The sequence below is a fragment of the Trichosurus vulpecula genome, chromosome 4 (assembly GCF_011100635.1).
Source record: "Trichosurus vulpecula isolate mTriVul1 chromosome 4, mTriVul1.pri, whole genome shotgun sequence".
NCBI classification, from domain to species: domain Eukaryota; kingdom Metazoa; phylum Chordata; class Mammalia; order Diprotodontia; family Phalangeridae; genus Trichosurus; species Trichosurus vulpecula.
The window spans coordinates 92,518,793-92,539,683 of record NC_050576.1 but is presented as its reverse complement, the minus strand read 5'-3'; positions in this window follow the sequence as shown (position 1 = coordinate 92,539,683).

Below are 20,891 nucleotides of genomic sequence, written 5' to 3'. Positions count from 1 at the left end.
CAATCGTCTCCTCAAATAGATCCCAAAAAGAAATCTCCTAGGAATCTTGTCGCCAAATTCCAGAGCTCCCAGATCAAGGAGAAAATACTGCAATCAGCCAGAAAGAAACAATTTGAGTATTGGTGAAACACAATCAGAATAACCCAGGATCTGGCAGCTTCTACATTAAGAGATGGAAGAGCTTGGAATACGATATTCTGGAGGTCAATGGAGCTAGGATTAAAACCTTGAACCACCTACCCAGCAAAACTGAGTATCGTGCTCCAAGGCAAAATATGGATTTTCAGCTTGTGCCTCTGTATATGTATATTTCCTTCAGCTAACCCTAATACTGAGGTCTCATGAATTATACACAACATCTTTCCATGTAGAAATGTAAACAAAACAGTTCAAATTTAGTAAGTCCCTTATGATTTCTCTTTCTTGATTACTTTTTCATGCTTCTCTTGACTCTTGTGTTTGAAAGTCAAATTTTCTATTCAGCTCTGATCTTTACACTGAGAAAGCTTGAAAGTCCTCTATTTTATTGAAAATCCATATTTTGCCTTGGAGCATGACACTCAGTTTTGCTGGGTAGGTAATTCAAAGTTTTAATCCTAACTCCATACCATATTGGAATACCATATTCCAAGCCCTTCGATCTCTTAATGTAGAAGCTGCCAGATCTAGGGTTATTCTGATTGTGTTTCCCCAATACTCAAATTGTTTCTTTCTGGCTGCTTGCAATGTTTTCCCCTTGGCCTGAGAACTCTGGAATTTGGTGACAATATTCCAAGGAGTTTTCCTTTTGGGATTTTTTTGAGGAGACAATCTGTGGACTCTTTCAATTTCTATTTTACACTCTGGCTCGAGAATATCAGGGCAGTTCTCCTTGATAATGTCTTGAAAGATGATGTCTAGGCTCTTTTTTTGATCATGGCTTTCAGGTATTCCAATAATTTTAAAATTATCTCTCCTGGATCTATTCTCCAGGTCAGTGGTTTTTCCAGTGAGATATTTCACATTGTCTTCCTTTTTTTCATTCCTTTGGTTCTGCTTTATAATATCTTCATTTCTCATAAAGTCATTAGCTTCCACTTGCTCCAATCTAATTTTCATGGTGGTATTTTCTTCAGTGGTCTTTTGGACCTCCTTTTCCATTTGGCTAATTTTGCCTTTCAAGGCATTCTTCTCCTCATTGGCTTTTTGGGGCTCTTTTGATATTTGAGTTAATCTATTTTTAAGGTATTATTTTCTTCAGTATTTTTTGGGTCTTCTTTAGCAAGTCATTGACTTCTTGTTCATGGTTTTATTGCATCTCTCTCATTTCTTTTCCCAATTTTTCCTCTACTTCTCTTACTTGCTTTTCCCACTCCTTTTTGAGCTCTCCCATGGACTCAGAACAATTCACATTTTTCTTGGAGACTTTTGAAGTAGGCTCTTTGACTTTGTTGACTTCTTTTGGCTGTATGTTTTGATCTTCTTTGTCACCAAAAAAAGATTCAAGAATCTGAGTCTGCATCCTTTTTCACTACCTGGCCATGTTCCCAGCCAGCTACTTGACCTTTGAGCTTTTTGTCAGGGTATGACTGCTTGTAGATTAGAAAGTTCTTTGTCCCAAGCTTTAGGGGCTGTGCACCTGTTTTCAGAGCTACTTCTACTCCACTGTCACAGCAGGCTCTGACACAGCAGTGCTCCTCCTCCCCTAAGAACTGCCAATCAAGATTGTGACCCAGATCCAAGCAGGTTAAAGCAAGCCCTGTACTCCTGCTCTGGTCTGCCACTTGGTTCCTCCCACTGTGTTAACCAAGGACTCCAGAAGCAGCTTACGCTGGAGTTCCACTGCCGCAACACTTCCTCTACCCCCAGGGCTGGTGGCGGGACTGCTCGCTAAACCAATTTAGTAGTCTTTCACTAACCTGTTCCATGGTCTTTGGCATTTGTGGGTTGAGAAGTCTGGTAACTGCCACAGCTCAAAGATTTATGACCCTAACTGTTTGGTCTTTCCTGGCATAGCCCACTCTGGGGTGTGCTCCACTCCCAGCATTGTGTGATAGAACCTTGCCAGTGACCAGAGGCTGGAGACCTGCTTCCCTCTGCTATTTTAAGGATTCAGCAGCCCTAGGATTTGTTTGGAGCCATTTTTTACAAGTGTTTGGAGGGATTTGGGGGAGAGCTTAAGCAAGTCCCTGCTTTCCAGCTGCCATCTTGGCTCCACCCCCTATAAAATAATTTTTGATAGTTTGATTACTATGGCACTGAAGAAGTAAATTAATTTAGGTAGAATCACCATTTTATTATATTAGCTCAGCCTACCCATGAGCAATTGATATTTTTCTAATTGTTTAGATCTGACTTTATTTGTGTGAAAGTGTTTTATAATTGTATTCATATAGTTTCTGGGTTTGTCTTGACAAGTAGACTCCCCAATATTTTATATTGTATACATTTATTTATAAAGGAATTTCTCTATCTTTTCTTGCTGAGCTTTATTTTTAATAAGTAGAAATGCTGATGATTTATGTGGCTTTATTTTATATCCTGCAACTTTGATAACATTGTTAATTATTTCAAGTTTTTTAGTTGATTCTCCAGGATTCTATAAAGTATCATCTGTGAAGAGTGATAGTTTTGTTTCTTCATTGCCTATTCTAATTCCTTCAATTTTTTTTCTTCTCTTATTGCTAACAGCTACATTTGTACTGCAATATTGAATAATATTGATGATAATGGGTATCCTTGTTTTACCCTTGACTTGATTAGGAAAGCTTCTAGCTTATCTCATTACAGAAAATGCTTGCCGTTGGTTTTAAATAGATACAACTTATCATTTTAAGGAAAGCTCCATTTATTCCTATACTCCCTAGATTTTTTAATAGGGGCTGTATATTGTCAAAAGTTTTTTCTGCACCTATTGAGATGTTGATTTTCTTATTGATATCAGTAGTTATGCTAATAGTTTTTCTAATACTGAACCAGCCTTGCATTGCTGGTATAAATTCCACCTGGTCATAGTGTACTTTGTGAGAGAAAATCTGTCTGCTAATAATTTTATTTAAAATATTTTTTCTCTGTTTTGGGTCTTCCTGGTTTAGTCATCAATACCATATTTGTATTATAAAAGGAATTTGGTAGAACTCCTTTTTCACCCATTTTTCAAAATAGTTTATATAGTGTTGGAATTCTTTAAGTATTTGGTAGAATTCACATGTAAATCTCTCCAGAAGGAATGTCCTTTTTTTTCTAAAATGTGGGTATTGAAATATTTTGTTTCCTCTTCTGTTTAATCCGAGAAATTTATATTTTGTAAATATTCATTCATTTCACTTAGATCCAGGGTGACTGAGAGGATGGTTGTGTCCTCAATGGTAATAGGGAAGTTGGGGGCAGAAAGGCATATTTTAGGGGAAAGATAATGAGTTCCATTTTAGATTGTTGAGTGTGAGATATCTGCTGGATATCTAGTTTAAGATGTCTAAAAGGCAACTGGAGATACGAAAATTAAATTCAGTAGAGAAGTTAGGGCAGGATAGGTAGATTTGAGAATCATCAGCAGAGAAATGATATCCATGAGAGATGAATCAATGGGAGATTACAAAAACAGATGGCCAATGCACTTCCATGAGAGTGTATCTCCCACCGTCAATGCTGCAGGGCTACATATATCTCATGATGTCACCATGCTGCTCTTGCTAGGCCTGTGCTGGTATCCTGTCTCTTCTAGATACTCTTCCACCAGATTCTGCTCTAGTGAATGTGGCCACAGTGCAGTCTATGCCAGATCCTGTTCAGCTATAATCTCTACCACCTCCAGATTCTGGCTCAGTTGAAATCCTCAGCTATCTTCTTAAAGGAGGAGTGGGTATTGCCATTCTCTTCTAGATAATAATATAAAAATTGCCTCCTTCCCATCCCCCTACCCCCAGCTCTTTTACAAAAAGCCACAAAGCCTTTGCTCTAAAACCAGCAAGGCAATCTCCCCTATTTTTTTCCTCAAAATCTTGGCTTTTTAAACCTCTCTACTCCCTAGTATTAGCCAGTCCTTATAACAAAAGAAAAGGATTTTCCCAGGTAGTTAATTGCCTTAAAGAGAATAGATACTTCCTCTTCTTAAACCCTGTGGGGAACCTGGGGCCCTGAGGCCTTCAGGCCACACTTAGTCTTCTGGGTTGTTGGGTGTGGCCTTTTGACTGAGTCCAAGTTTTACAGAACAAATCCTTTTATTAAGGGGATTTGTTCTGTGAAGTTTGGATTCAGTCAAAGGGTGAAACCTGAGTATCTAGAGGGTTCCCTACTTCTGGTATAGGGATTTGGTTCCTAGGTTCTGCTGAGTATGTCTGTTTTGGAATTTGAGGTTCCCACTTTTCAAAACCTAAGTGAGATCATAGATTTAGAGATGGAAGAGACCTTAGAGGTCATGGAATTCAGCTCCTTTCTTTTACAAATGAGGAAACAAGGAGTTTGTCCAAGTAATTTGTCCAGGGTAAGTGTGGAAGGCAGTCTCCTAGTCTAGTGTATTGTCCACCATGCCCCTTAGCTGCCAAAAAAGGAAAAAAAGACAAGATAATGTATTTTGTAATCCTCTTTTAGGTAGATGTAGTCAAATAAATTCTGTAAGTGTCTTTGGTATATTCTTTACATCTATAAAGTAATTTCAGTAAAGAGATTGATAGAAATTGGAGGCATCAGGAAAGACCTACTGTATGAGGTACCACCAGGTCTGTGCTTTGAAGGAAGCTAGAGATACAAACCCCCTTGGATCACTGCCTTGTCACCTTCAAACCAGGATAAAGGATAAGAAAAGGACTTAACTGTAGCAGCAAATAAATATACAGCAGATTGAATACATAGCTATTTTTTTTCAGGACTGGCCAAGTTGAGAGATTCATTAACATATTGGCCATAGGTTTTTTTTTTTTTTCCCTCAGTAACTGTAAAAAAAAAAATTAACAGTATTGAGATCTCTTGTTTTACATATTTTAAATTCCCTTTTCTCTCTTCTTGAAGAGAACTGTCTCATACAACAAAGAATTTCACAATAACTTTGAAAGACCATATATTACTTAGTAGAAAGGTTATGATTAGAGTTTCTGGAGGTTGTAACCTCATCAGTGAAATCACAGATCTCTCAGTAGTAAAATAAGCGATCTATTAGCATTTCCTCTTCTTTATTAATGGAGATGTAATTTTCTGATTCAACATCTCAGCCTTTATTTCTCTGCTAACCTCCAGACTCATATATCTAAGTGTTTATAGGACATCTTTGAACTGTATGTCCAAAAGAAAACAAATTCAACACATCTCAAACTAAAGTCATTATCTTTCTCCTCAAACTCTCCCTTCTTCTAAGATTCCCTATTTCTGTTATATCTTCCCAGTTACCTAGAATATTTATTATTATTATTAATTATTATTGGCATTATCCTAGGTGCCCCACTCTTCACTCACTTCACATATCTGATAATCTATTTCGAAGTCTTGTTGTTTCTACCTTCCCAGTATGTTTCATATGGGTATCCATCTCTCTTCTCACACAGCTGTAACTCTGCTTTAGGTCCTTATCAGCTCCTGCCTGGCATATTCCAATAGTTTTCTGATTGGTCTCTCTCCCTCAGGTGTTTCCCCACTCCTGTCCATCTTTCACTCATGCTAAAGGGATATATTAGGAAGGCAGAATTTATGATTTCAAAGAGAATCTCACATGTGCCTGAAAGGTTCGGAACTGCAGGATATAAGGAATTCTCTAGGCAGAAGGCAGGAGAACTAAAGCATGTATTTACACTCCACAGTAACAAGCCCACAAACCAGCGTCCCCATTTTGATATTTTCATCAAAAGCTTCCAGGCCCAATAAGTCCACCTCACAAGGGTAACCAGGAGGCCGCAGAGAAGTGACATAGTACAAGGCAAAATCATATACATGCTTCCCCTGTTCAGTAAGAAGATTACCCACTGGCCTCCAGTCCTGGCTCAGCACTCCTCGCTCCACGTGGGTCAGCTCTGCTAATGGCAGCTCAGCTTTGACTGTAGGCATCTCTGGCTCCAACCAGAAAAGGAAAAGGGATCTTCAAGCTGTCCTCTCCCCTCTTATAGAGTTTTTGACATCATCAAGCGCCGCCTGAATCACCAGGGCCGATTGGTTCTCGAGTTGGCCCCTCCCCCTAGGGTAGACGTTAACACCTCCCCTCAGCCAGCCCCAAGACTCATCACACAGGAAGTTCTCTGCTTCCTGGCATGCTGTCTGGGCTTCCTGCCCCGGAAGAGCAAGCCACAGTGTCCAGAGGCTCAGTGAGGTAAGCTGAGTCATTCAAAGAAAATAAAGGCTATTCTGGTTACAAGGGATCCTCCTAAAGCTGAGGTGTGACCATATCACTCTTCCATCCAATAAAATCCAATGCCTCCCTATTATGAAATATAAATCCCTCTGTTAATAAATGCTTGCCATTATATTTTTTTTAATTTTTTTCCCAAAAATTAAAAGACATCCACAATTTCAGTGATTGAAGATTATTCAGAGTTGGAATGATGGCATGAATAGAAGGCTATTAACTATGAAAAGGATAATTTACATGTAAGCAAATATACAGGAAAGATGTAGTTGTATACTACTTTTAAAAAAAAATCACTCTCAGTATTAAACTCCAAGTTTGTGAAGGATATCATTTAAAGTAGTTAAATGATGTTCTTACTGTTTATTTCTTTACCTATAGCAAAGCCTGAACTGTTACACTTTAAAGGGAAAAATGGAAATAAATGATTTTTCCCTTAAAAATTGTTTTCTATATACAAATGAATAATGAACACAATCTCCCATTGCTTGAAATTTCTTTTGTCAGTAGAGCAGGTGTCTGTTTTTTGTCTTAATCATACAATCAGAGAATTTCAAAGCAAAAAAGGGCTTTCAAAATCATCTGGTCCAGGGGTGGGGAACCTGCAACCTCGAGGACACATGTGGCCCTCTAGGTCCTCAACTGAGCCCTTTAACTGAATCTAAACTTCACAGAACAAATCCCCTTAATAAAAGAATTTGTTCTGTAAAACTTGGACTCAGGGAAAAGGCTGTATCCAAGGGCCTAGAAGCCCACATGTGGCTTGAGGCTGCAGGTTCCCCTCTCATCTACCCCCTCCCTTTTAGCTCTTTATTTTTTAATATTATTTTTTTCCAATTACATGTAGACAATTTTTAACATTCAAATTGTTTTTTTCAAATTTTCTCCTCCTCCCTAAAAAGGTAAGAATTTTAAATAGTTTATATATGCAATCATGTAAACATTTCCATTTTAGACATGTTGTGAAAGAAAAAAACAGACTAAAATGAAAAAAAAATGCAAAAAAGATAAAGGAATCTGCATTCAGACTTCATCAGCATTTTCCAACATTATTCCTTTGGAATTGTCTTGGATCATGTATTTCTGAGAAGAGTAAAGTCATTCATAGCCGATCATCACACAATGCTGCTGTTACTATGTACGATGTTCTCCCAGTTCTACTCACTTCAGTTCATGTAAGTCCAGTTTTTTTTTTCAAAATTCACCTGCTTTTCATTTCTTATAGCACAATAGTATTCCATTACATTCATTTACTATAACTTGTTCAGCTATTCACCAATTCATGGGCATTCCCTCAATTTCCAGTTCATTGTTACCACAAAAAGAGCTGTTATAATTAATTTTGTACATGTATGAACTTTTCCATTTTCTATGAACTCTTTGGGATACAGACCTAGTAGTGGTATTGCTGGATCAAAGGGTATGCACAATTTTGATTGCCCTTTGGGCATGTTTCCAAATTGCTCTCAAGAATGCCAGTCCTTTCATTTTAAAAATGAGGAAACCACCACTATTCATTTGTTCGAGGCTGAATTGCTCTTAATCCTCACTCACACCTACAAGTGAGGATAATTGCCATGTTCTTTTTTTTTTCTTAAGAGTGAGATAAGTTGTAAGAGTTGGAAATCAGGCAGGAAGTTATTACACAAATTTAATAGTCATTTCCTATAGCAGGAAACTCTGGAAATTCATGCAAAATGTGTCCCCCTTATAAAGGGCCTACTTTTGATTTTTAGAAACCAAATAATTTTCTTACAGGTAAGGACAACATTTGTGTTACTCTAAGGTAAATAATGCAAACCATTCCCTCCCAGTCCACCCAGTGAACTCTAAATTCCTATTTCAGGGCCTAAACAGCCCTTCAATTTCAATATTTCTCTGTGATGCTATAGTTCTTATGGATTTGAGTTATATAATATCCTATGAATTAATATTTTTTTTTAATATTCAGCACATCTTCTTCCAAAAATGCTAAAATCCAGTGAAATAAGAGAAATAATGAAAGTGAATAAATAACATTTGAAGATGCCCACTTATAATTCAGACACTTACAGATAATTAAGAACTTTGCACAGAGATACTTTAAGGTTATAACTGAATTGAAAGTTAATAGTACTGTCAATTATAAAAAAATGAAATGTCTTGGCCAAAATGTTATACTTTCGCAGGTAAAAGAAATCAGATACAATTAAAAGGCAGGTTTCTAGTAGCCTATCTAGAATAAGATTTTTTTTCATAAAATAGTTGAAGATCTATGGTTTTATAATTCTAGGCAATTCCTGATATGGGAATGAATGTCTTCCCCCAGTATAGATTGTATCCTATCTTAGAATTCAATCAACAGGTGTTTATTGAAGTCTGCTATGTATCAATTACTGTGCTAAATGAGTCGTAATCAAAAGGATCTTACCATCTGTTGGGGAAGACGATATACATATATATGTATACATATATCACATATATGTATATGTACAGATGTATTCATATAGCTACATATATATATATAATATAAAAATAAATACAAACGAAGGTAATAAAAAAAGCAATAAGTAAAAACAAGGCATTTTGGGATGGGAGCTACCAAAAGTTGGGGGAGTGGGGTCAGGAAAGGGTTTGTGTTGAAAGATGCACTTGAACTGTACCTTGAAGGAAGAGAGGGAAAGAATCTTCCAGGTATAGGAGTGGGAACAGGATTTAGGGGATAGTGCAAAGTCAGAGATGATAGTTCGAACATGAAGTAAAAAGTTTAAATTGATGGACTAACTAGATTGTGCTGGAAGGCAAATAATGAACAATGAGGCTGGAATGATGGATTAGTCAGATTGTAAAAGGCTTTAAAAATGCATAAAGGAGTGTGTGTGTGTGTGTGTGTGTGTGTGTGTGTGTGTGTGTGTTACCCTAAAAGCCAAAGAGCATGGGAATGAGCAGAAGAATGACTAAGTCAAATCTGCACTTAAGGAAAAACATTTTGGCAATAGTGTATAAAATAGAATCCACAAATGGACTGGAACAGAGAGAGATATTCAAGTCAGGGAGACCAATTAGGAAGATGTTTCAACAGTCAAGGTCAAAGGTCATGAAATCTTAACAAGTTGGTTACTTTGCGAAGAGAGAAAGAAGCAGTAAGATACAAGTGATGTGGATTTAGAAATGACAAGATTCGGCAACTGATTGGCTATGTGGAGTAAGAGAAATTGAGAGATGGAAGATGAGGAGATTGGAAGGACTGTGGCACCTACCTTGAACTTGTGGCATTTGTAAGAAAAGATTTGGGGAAAATATTAGTCCTGCTTTGGATATTTGAGATGTGTTGAATTTCAGATTTTGAATTTGAGATGTGCCCAAGATATCCAGTTTGAAAGGTCCAATAATAAATTGATGTTGTAGGACTAATACTCAAGGGAAAGATTGAAATCAGATATATAGATCTGTAAGGCATGTGCTTAAATATGATGTTAAATTAATGAAAGCCGATGTTTGCAAAGAGAAAAAGAGTGTGTAGGGAGAGAAGAAAAGAGAGTCTAGGAGAAAATTAAGAGGTATACTCACAGAGGCATGATTTAAATAAAGAGTAAGCAAAAGGAGGCTGATAAATAACAGTCAGAAAATGAGGACACGAACTAGCTGAGAACATTCAGGAAAAAAAAAGAATGTCAAGTAGGATAGGTGAGTCAACTGTCTCAATTGTTCTAGATAGTTCTAGAAGGATAAGAACTGAGAAGAGACTTAGATTTAGCAATTGAGAGGCAGTTGCTAAATTTGGAGAGAAGTGTTTCAGTTAATGATGAGAAGTCAGGATTACAAAGGGATAAAGAGAATGAGAGAAGAAAAAGAAGTGAGTTGAATACAGTCATTTAATAAACATTTATGAAGCACCAGTTATGTGCTAGGCACTGTGCTGAATCCTGGGAATGTTTAAGATGCAAAAGACAGTCCCTCTACTAACAGGTTTTTTTTATAGTCTAATGAAGGAAACAATAAGCAAATATATACAAAACTAGGTACAGGACAAACAGGAAATAATTAGCAGAGAGAATGAACTAGAATTAAAGGAGATTGGGAAAGAGATCCTATAGAAGATGGGATTTTAGCTGGGAGTTAAAGGAAAACAGGGCATCTAATAGATGGAGATGAGGAGGGAGAGCATTCCAGGCAAGCAGAGAAAATGCCTGGAATCAGAGGGTGTTCCTGAAAGAGCAAGGAGGCAGTGTCATTCAATCAGAGAGTGCCTGGGGGGGGAGGAATGTGTAAAAATACTGGAAAAGTAGGAAGAGGCTGGGTTATGAAGGGCTTGAATGCTGGAGAATTTTGTATTTGATTCTGAAGGTAGTAGGGAGACAATGGAGTTTACTGAGTAGGGAAATGATGAGGTCAGACCTGTGCTTAAGACAAAACACTGGTGGCTGGCTGGAGGATGGACGGTAGAGGAGAGAGACTTAAATTAGGCAGACCTACCAGCAGGCTATTGCAACAGTCCAAATGTAAGGTGATGATGGCCTGCACCAGAGTGGTGACAGCATCAGAGGAGAAAAGGGGGTATATTTGAGAGATGTTGCAGGGTGAAAATGATAAGCTTTGACAACAGATTGGATATGGTGGTGAAAGATAGCAAGTAGTCAAGAATGACGCCTAGGTTTGAGATGGAAGGATTGGAAGGAGGATGCTGCCCCCTACACTAAGGAAGGTATGAAGGATTGAAAGGTTCAAGGAAAGATGATAATTGTACAGAGCTTTTGTTTTCCCCTATGAGTTTCCTGGAGAAAATGATTGAGAAGATGGTAGGGTCAGGTGATATTTTTTTTAAGGATGGGTATACAGTTATGTTTGAAGGCAGCCGGAAAGGAAAGAGTGGATATGAAGAGGGCAAAAATTAAAGTGGGGATGACTGAGGATGCAATTGTTGGTGAAATGGGGAAAGATGAGACCAAGTACACACATAGGGAGTTTGGCCTTGGCAAGGATAAAAGCCACTTCTTATGAGGGACTGGAGTAAAGGAGAAAAAAAAAGGAGAGATATCGGTGTGACCTTTGCAGATAAATTCTAATTTGACTGATAGACACAAAGCTTAAATGGCTTTCCCATGGTCATATTGGTAGTAAGAAAAAGCCTAATTGCTCCTGGATGGATTTTCATGAAATAATGAAGAATGCAATGAGCAGAACCAGGAAAGTGTTGTCTATGGTAACAAGAATACTTTTTTAAGAGCAACTTTGGAACTTCCAGTGACAAGATGGTGGAGTGAGGAAGGAACCTGCTGAAGTCATCTCAAATTACCCTCCAAACAACTAAAAAATAAAAAGCCTCGGAATTGATCTAAGAGCAAGGAAGCAGTTCATTAGCGCTGCAGGAAAGGTCTGTCTCCCTGGTGAAAGAGGAGGTAGATCCAAGATTATCAGCAGCAGCCAGAGTCTGTAGAGCACAGCAAGTCCCCACCCCAGCTACCCTACCCCCAGCACAAGCCACTAGCAAAGGCTTGACCCCAGGCAGACAGGGAGACTCCTTTGTGGGGCCAAGAGACTTTCTTTCCATAGCAACCCAGCAGCAGGTCCCCACCCCTCAAGCAATTCAGTAACAAAATTGCTCTACTAGGGCCTGTTAGCAGAAAGTCCCTGTTTCCATAGCAACCCAGCAGCAAAGCCCTACCCTGTATCAGACTGGCACCAAGATCCTTTTCTAGAGCCAGCTACTAGAAAGACTGTTACCATAGCAACCCAGTAGAAAGATCCCACCTCTGGAGCAGGCCAGCGGCTAAACCCCACAATTGGAAGGAGGCCAACAGGGAGGTCCCACCCCTTAATACAAGCCAGAAGGGAAGCCTTCCTTCCAGAGAAAGCATGCAGTTAAGCCCTGAAGCCCAGTGAAAACCAGAAGTTCCCAGAGTCCCAGCATAAAGAGCTTGGAACAATGCAGGACCAGAACCCAGCTCTCACATTAAAACACCATGCCACAAAAAAAGGCTGAATCGGTGGCAGTGGTGGCATTATCTGACTATGAGTCGGAAGGAGATTTACTGAGGTCTCTTTATGGGTACCAAGGGTGGGAGTCTGTTGTATTGCCTCTGCTTAGATCTGGGTCACAGTCCTGAATCTTAGTCCCAGTGGGAGGAGAAGTGCTAGCATGGCTGAGCTTGCAGCTACAGGGGAGCAGGGATGCTGATTACAATTCCAGGGCTGAAAAGAGTGCTTCTGGTTTCTCACAAACAATCACACAGTACAGGATAGTAGTAAACACACTTCTTCCTAGATCATACCACTTTGGAAGAACTGAATTACCAGAATTACCTCTGAAAACAGCTGCACAAAAAATCTGAAGCTTGAGACAGTGCCCCCTCTCCTTGGGAACCAGAACCCCACTTTAGCATAGAATTAAAAGCCAAGAAATAGGCTAGTAAAATGAGCAAACAACAGAAAAAAAATCTGACCATAATTTGTTACTATGGAGACAAGGAAGATCAAAACACATACTCAGAAGAAAACAAAATTAAAATTTTTGCATCCAAAGCCTCCAAGAAAAATGTGAATTGGTCTCAGGACATGGAAAAGCTCAAAAAGGATTTGAGAGGTAGAGGAAAAACTGGGAAGAGAAATGAGAGTGATGCAAGAAAATCATGAAAAAAGTCAGCAGCTTGATAAAGGAGACACAAAAAAGTACTCAAGAAAGCAACACCTTAAAAACTAGAATAGGCCAAATAGTAAAAGAAGCACAAAAATCTAATGAAGAGAAGAATGCCTTGAAAAGCAGAATTGGCCAGATGGAATAAGATATACAAAAATTCACTGAAGTGAAGAATTCATTAAAAAGTTGAATTGGCCAAATGGAAATGGAGGTACAAAAGCTCACTGTAGAAAATAATTCCTTAAAAGTTAGAATTGGGCAAGTGGAAGGTAATGATTTTATGAGACATGAAGAAACAAACAAAATCAAAAGAATAAAGAAATAGAAGAAAGTATGAAATATCTCATTGGAAAAATAATTGACTTGGAAAATAGATCCAAATGAGATAACTTAAGAAGTATTGGACTACCTGAAAGTAATGATCAAAAAAGAGCCTAGACATCATCTTTAAAGAAATTATCAAAGAAAATTGTCCTGAAAAATTAGAATCATAGGGTAAAATAGAAATTGAAAGAATCCATCCATCACCTCCTAAAAGAGATCCCAAAATGAAAACTCCCAGGAATATTATAGTCAAATTCCAGATCTCCCAGATCAAAGAGAAAAAACTGCAAGCAGTCAAAAGGAAACAATTCAACTATCATGGAACCACAGTCAGGATAACATAAGATTTAGCCGCTTCTACCATAAAAGATCACAGGACAGATGGCGGCTGGTAAGCACGGACTAGAGTGAGCTCCGTACCCGAGTCCCTCCAAAAACCTATAAAAATGGCTATGAACCAATTCTAGAACGGCAGAACCCACAGAACAGCAGAGGGAAGCAGGGCTCCAGCCCAGGACAGCCTGGATGGTCTCTGGGTAAGGTCTATTCCACACGGAGCTGGGAGCTGGGATCTGGGAACAGAGTGGAGCAGAGCCCAGCCTGAGCGGCGTGGACCATCCAGACCAGAAGCCGGGCAGAGGGGGCCCTAGCGCCCTGAATATGTGAGCTGCGGCAGTTACCAGACCCCTCGACCCACAAACACCAAAGACTGCGGAGAAGGTTAGTGGGAAAAGCTGCGGGAGTGGAAGGAGTTCCCAGTTCGGCTTCCAGCCCCGGGGGCAGCGGAGGTGGGGCAGCTACAGCTGTTGTTACTTCCGGCTCCAGGCCCACCTGGTGGGAAGAATTAAGTGGCGGATCAGAGCAGGAGTGCAACAGCCTGCTGAAGATCTAAGCCCAGTCTGGACTGGGGGTCCTTGGGGAAGGAGGAGTGCGGGTCTGACAGAGCTGGCACCTCCCCCCCAAACGTAGAACATAGAACTCGTTAGTCTACAAGCAGTCATACCCCACTGAAAAACTCAAGGCTCAAGTTAGTTGGTTGGGAATATGGCCAGGCAGCGAAAACGCTCCCAGATTCAGTCTCAGACTTTGGATTCTTTCTTTGGTGACAAAGAAGGCCAAAACATACAGCCTAAAGAAGACAACAAAGTCATAGAGCCTACAACCAAAGCCTCCAAGAAAAACATAAACTGGCCCCAGGCCATAGAAGAACTCAAAAAGGATTTGGAAAAGCAAGTCAGAGAAGTAGAGGAAAAATTGGGAAGAGAAATGAGAAAGATGCGAGAAAACCATGAAAAACAAGTCAATGACTTGCTAAAGGAGACCCAAAAAAATACTGAAAAATACACTGAAGAAAACAACACCTTAAAAAACAGACTAACTCAAATGGCAAAAGAGCTCCAAAAAGCCAATGAGGAGAAGAATGCCTTGAAAGGCAGAATTAGCCAAATGGAAAAGGAGGTCCAAAAGACCACTGAAGAAAATACTACTTTAAAAATTAGATTGGAGCAAGTGGAAGCTAGTGACTTTATGAGAAATCAGGATATTATCAAACAGAACCAGAGGAATGAAAAAATGCAAGACAATGTGAACTATCTCCTTGGAAAAACCACTGACCTGGAAAATAGATCCAGGAGAGATAATTTAAAAATTATTGGACTACCTGAAAGCCATGATCAAAAAAAGAGCCTAGATACCATCTTTCAAGAAATTATCAAGGAGAACTGCCCAGATATTCTAGAGCCACAGGGCAAAATAGAAATTGAAAGAATCCATCGATCTCCTCCTCAAATAGATCCCAAAAAGAAATCTCCTAGGAATATTGTTGCCAAATTCCAGAGCTCCCAGATCAAGGAGAAAATACTGCAAGCAGCCAGAAAGAAACAATTTGAGTATTGTGGAAACCCAATCAGAATAACCCAAGATCTGGCAGCTTCTACATTAAGAGATCGAAGGGCTTGGAATGCGATATTCCGGAGGTCAATGGAGCTAGGATTAAAACCTAGAATCACCTACCCAGCAAAACTGAGTATAATGTTCCAAGGCAAAATATGGAGTTTCAATAAAATAGAGGACTTTCAAGCTTTCTCAGTGAAAAGACCAGAACTGAATAGAAAATTTGACTTTCAAACACAAGAATCAAGAGAAGCATGAAAAGGTAATCAAGAAATGGAAATTGCAAGGGACTTACTAAAGTTGAACTGTTTTGTTTACATTCCTACATGGAAAGATGATGAGTATGATTCATGAGACCTCAGTATTAAGGTAGTTGAAGGGAATATGCATATATATATATATGTTTATGTATATATATATAAGTGAATGTGTATGTATGTATATATCTATGTGTATATGTATGTATGTGTATGTATGTGTATATATATATATATATGTGTGTTTATATATATATATATATGTAAAAGAGAGAGAGCAGACACAGGGTGAGTGAAGATGAAGGGAAGATATCTAAAAGAAATAAAATGAAATTAAGGGATGAGAGAGCAACATACTGAGAGAGGGAGATAGGGAGAGATAGAATGGGGTGGATTATCTCGCATAAAGGTGGCAAGAGGAAGCAGTTCTATGGGAGGAGGGGAGAGGGCAGGTGAGGGGGGAATGAGTGAACCTTGCTCTCATCACATTTGGCCTGAGGGGGAATACCATACATACTCAGTTGGGTATCTTACCCTACAGGAAAGAAGAGGGAGGAAGATAAAAAAAAAAATAAAAGGCAGGGGGATGATGGAGGGGAGGGCAGATGGGGGTGGAGGTAATCAAAACAAACACTTTGGAAAGGGGACAGGGTCAAGCGAGAAAATTCAATAAAGCGGGATGGGTTGGGAAGGAGCAAAATGTAGTTAGCCTTTCACAACATGAGTATTGTGGAAGGGTTATACATAATAATACATGTGTGGCCTAGGTTGAATTGCTCAACTTCTTAGGGAGCGTGGGTGGGAAGGGAAGAGGGAAGAGAATTTGGAACTCAAAGTTTTAAAATCAGATGTTCAAAAACAAAAAAAGTTTTTGTGTGCAACTAAAAAATAAGATACACAGGCAATGGGGCGTAGAAATTCATCTTGCCCTACAAGAAAGGAAGGGAAAAGGGGATGAGAGGGGAGGGGGGTGAAAGAGGGGAGGGCTGACTGGGGAACAGGGCAACCAGAATATAAGCCATCTTGGAGTGGGGGGGAGGGTAGAAATGGGGAGAAAATTTGTAATTCAAAATGTTGTGAAAATCAATGCTGAAAACCAAATATGTTAAATAAATAAATTGCATTTAAAAAAAAAATATCACAGGACAAAAGAAGTAGGATTCAAACCTAGAATCACCTATCCGGCAAAACTGAGTATAATCTTTCAGAGGAAAAATGTATATTCAATGAAATGGAGGACTTTTAAGCATTCTTGATGAAAAGATGAGAGCTGAAATGAAAATTTGACCTCGAAGATGCAAAACAAGTATAAAAAGGTAAATAGGAAAAAGAAATCATAAGGGACTTAATAAGGTTAAACTGTTTATATTCCTACCTGGGAAAATGATATTTATAACTCCTAAAAAGTTTTCTTGTTATTAGGGCAGTTAGAAGGAGTGTACATAGAAAGTAGAGGTATGAGTTGAATGTGATGGTGTGATTATGTAAAGAATAAAATTAAGAGATGAGAAAGAAGAATGCATTGAGAGAAGGGGAAAGGGGAAAGTAGAATGGGATAAATCATCTGACATAAAAGAGGCCTGAAAAAGAATTTACAGTCAAGAGAAAAATGGGGGTAGCAGGGAGGGGAGCACATGAACCTCACTCTCAACAAAATTGGCTCAAAGAGGGAATAATATACACACTTAGTTGGGTGTAAAAATATATCTCAACATACATAAAAGTAGAAAGGGAAAGAAATAAGAGAAGGGGCTGGGGAGCTGATAGACAAGAGGGCAGTTTGGGGGAGGTGAAAGTCAGAAAAAAATCGCTTTTGAGAATGGACAAGGTAAAAGGAAAGAGAGAGAGTAGGATAAACAGGGGAAAAATAAGATGGAGGGAAGTACATAGTTGGTAATCTTTGCTGTAAAAAAAATTACATTGAGTTTCTCTGATAAAGACTTCATTTATCAAACATAGAAACTGAGTCAAATTTATAGAAATGAGTCACTCCTCAATTGAAAAAAAATGATCAAAGGATATGAACAGGCAGTTTTCAGACAAAGTAATCAAAGTTATCATAGCCATAGGAAAAAAAAAGCATTCTAAATCACAGTTGATGAGAGAAATGTAAATTAAAAGAACTCTGAGCTACTACCTCAAATCTGTCCAATTTGCTAATATGACAGAAAAGGAAAATGACCAATCTTGGAGGGGTTGTGGGGAAATTAAAACACTAATGTAATATTGGTGAAATTGTCATACTGATTTAACCATTCTCTAGGCAATCCACCCTTCGGCCAAGCAATACCACCACTAGGACTATATCCCAAAGAATTTAAAAAAGAAAAGGAAAGGAAAAGGATCTCTGTGTACAAAAATATTCATAGCAACTCTTTTAGTGGTGGCAAAGAATTGGAAATTAAGGAGGTGTCCATCAATTGGGGAATGGTTGAATAAGTTGTATATGATTGTGATGGAATACTGTTGTGCTATAAGGAACAAGGAGCAGGATGCTCTCAGAAAATAATGGGAAGGCCTACATGGGCTGATGCAAAGTGAAATGAGCAGAACCAGGAATACATTGTATGCCATAACAATAATATTTTATGATGATTTACTACGAATAACCTAGCTATTCTGAGCAATATACTGATTGAAAACAATTCTGTAAGACTTATGATGAAAATTGCTATCCATCTCAAGAGAAAGAACTAGTACAGCTTGAATGTAGATCAAATATAGTTTTTCTTCATTTTTCTTCTTGGGTTTTTTTTATGCCTGTGTTTTATTTCACAGAATGACTTACATAGAAATTGTGTTTTGTATGATTACATGTATGTTTCGGCAACACGATATTTACAGAACCAACAGAGACTATGAATATGTGGGCGTAGTTCTGAATCACAAAATATGACAGACTCTCTATATAGAAGACAGAACTAAAACATTTATTTAGATACCAGAAAGACAAATCCCAACACCAGTAAACTGAATCCAGCAACAAAGAAGTTAATACACATTATCACAGTAGCGAACAACACCATCCTAAAGCCTTCCTCCTGCTCCCGCCTTCCCACAAACACTCACCATCTTAGCTGCTTGTCTGCATCCTCTTGCTCCCACAGCCCTAACTGCTCCTCCCACCAAATGTGACTTAGGCTCCCATGGGATTTAAGTAGGTCCCATAGGCCTATTAAAGGATGAGAAAATCTTCATATTAAGCGAAAGTACATTAACAGTATAATGTGTGAAGAGAATTATGATTTTTGTAATAATCAATATGATATGTGTAATGAATATACTGATAGATTAGATTCTTCAGAATTGCCTCTCTCGTAAGAGAGCTCGCAACATAGCTTAAAAATAATCAGACTTTGGCAACACTTACAATCGCTGGCATCTTTGTGCCTGAGTATCTGAAGCAAACTAAATCAGCACCTGTAGAACCTGTTCCCATCACAGAACTCTGGTCTTGTGACCCACCAAATAACAACCCCTCCCTGCTCCAAAAGATTTGAACAATGTTGTTCCCACAGAACTTCAGGGCACCTGTACCTTAGTATTGTGGGATTTGTGGATGTTCATGGGAAAGCGCTCTGGCCCTGGAAATGATTATTTGTAATCTACCTTCCCCCCTCCTTTCCCCTTGTGATTTATGTATATAATCTCTGTCTTCACTTCATCAAGGTGGAATTCTGATCAGGAGAATTCCTGATTTGAAAATCTGTTCCTCATAATCAAACAAATCAAACCTCTACCTGATTATTGGAACTTTCTATCTGGCCTGCTGTTTCATTATTCTCAGGTTTAGAGACTGGTTCAGGAAAATTCTGTTAACACATGTGTAATCTTTGTCCAATTGCTGGCCTTTTCAATGAAAATGGGAGGTAAGGGAAGAAGAGAATTTGGAACTCAAAGTTTGAAAAAAAAAAGTTAAATTGTTTTTACATGCAATTGGGAAAAAATAAAATATTAAATAAGATTTTAAAAAATGTAATTTGGCCTTAGGCCGAAAAAGAATTCCTGGAAGAACTTAAAAAGGATTTTTAAAAAAGCAAATTTGAGAAGTAGAAGAAAAGTTGGGAAAAGACAGTAATGAAAGAGATTCATGAAAAAAAAAAGTCAATAACATGGGAAAAAACATACGTAAATTTACCAAGGAAAATAATTCCCTAAAAAATAGAATTGACCCAATGGAAAAGGAAGTACAAAAGCTCACTGAAGAAAATAATTCCTTAAAAATTATAATTGAGTAAGTGGAAACTAATGACTCTATGAGACATTAAATTATGATAAAACCAAAATCAAAAAAGTAAAAAAAAAAAAGAAGAAAAATAAAATGTGAAATTTCTCATTGGAAAAACAACTGACCTAGAAAATAGATCCAGGAGAGATAATATAAGAAATACTGGAGTCTCTGAAAGCTACGATAAAAAAAAATCAAAAACAAAAACAAGCAAGCAAACAAACAAAAAACCAACCTAGACAACATATCTCAAGAAATTATCAGAGAAAATTGCCCTGATATATTAGAACCAGAGGGCAAAATAGAAATTGAAAGAATCCACCAAATTCTTCCTGAAAGAGATCCTAAAATGAAAACTCCCAGGAACATCATAGCTAAATTCCAGACCTCACAGGTCAAGGGAAAAGCATTTCAAGCAGCCAAAATGAAGCAATTCAAATGTCGTGGAGCTACAGTCAAGATTACACAACATTTGGCAGCTTCCACATCAAAGAACCAATGATATGATATACTGGAAGTTAGGATTTAAGAATTGCCAACCCAGGAAAATTAACTATATTTTTTTTCTGGGAAAAAAATGGAAATTTACTAAAATAAAGGGCTTTCAAACATTTCTAATTAAAAGACCACAGGTGGATAAAAAATGACCTCCAAATATGACTCAAGAGAAACAAAAAATGGTCCAATAAAACCAAGAAAAAGAAAACGTAAGACATTCAATAAAAGTTAATCTGTTTACATTTCTATATAACCAGATAATATTTGTAACTCTTAATTGTTACTATAAGAGCAATTAGAAGGAGTATATGTAGACAGAAGGTGTGGATATACGATGGTTTTCATGTGATGATAACCCCAAAAACAAAATAAAGGGGTGAGAAAGAAAATTGCACTGGAAGAAGGAATGGGGAGATTGAATGGGATCAATTATCCCACATAAAAGAGGCATGAAAGAGATATTTTAATGGATGGAAATATGGGGAATATTGGCAGGCAAAGCTTAAACCTTACCATCATTAAAACTGGATCAATGAGGAAGTAGTTCGCACTCAGTTGGACATAAAAATCTATCTTACACTATAAGGAAATAAAAAGAAATGGGGATAATAGAAGGGTAATGGGGGGACTGATAAAAGGGAAGGTATATTTGTAAAGGCTGTGATCAAAAGTAAAACACTTGTGAGGAGGGTAAGAGTTGGGGGGGGGAGAGGGATAGATAAACAAGCAAAAAAAAAATAGAATTGTGAATGACTTCACTATTCTCAG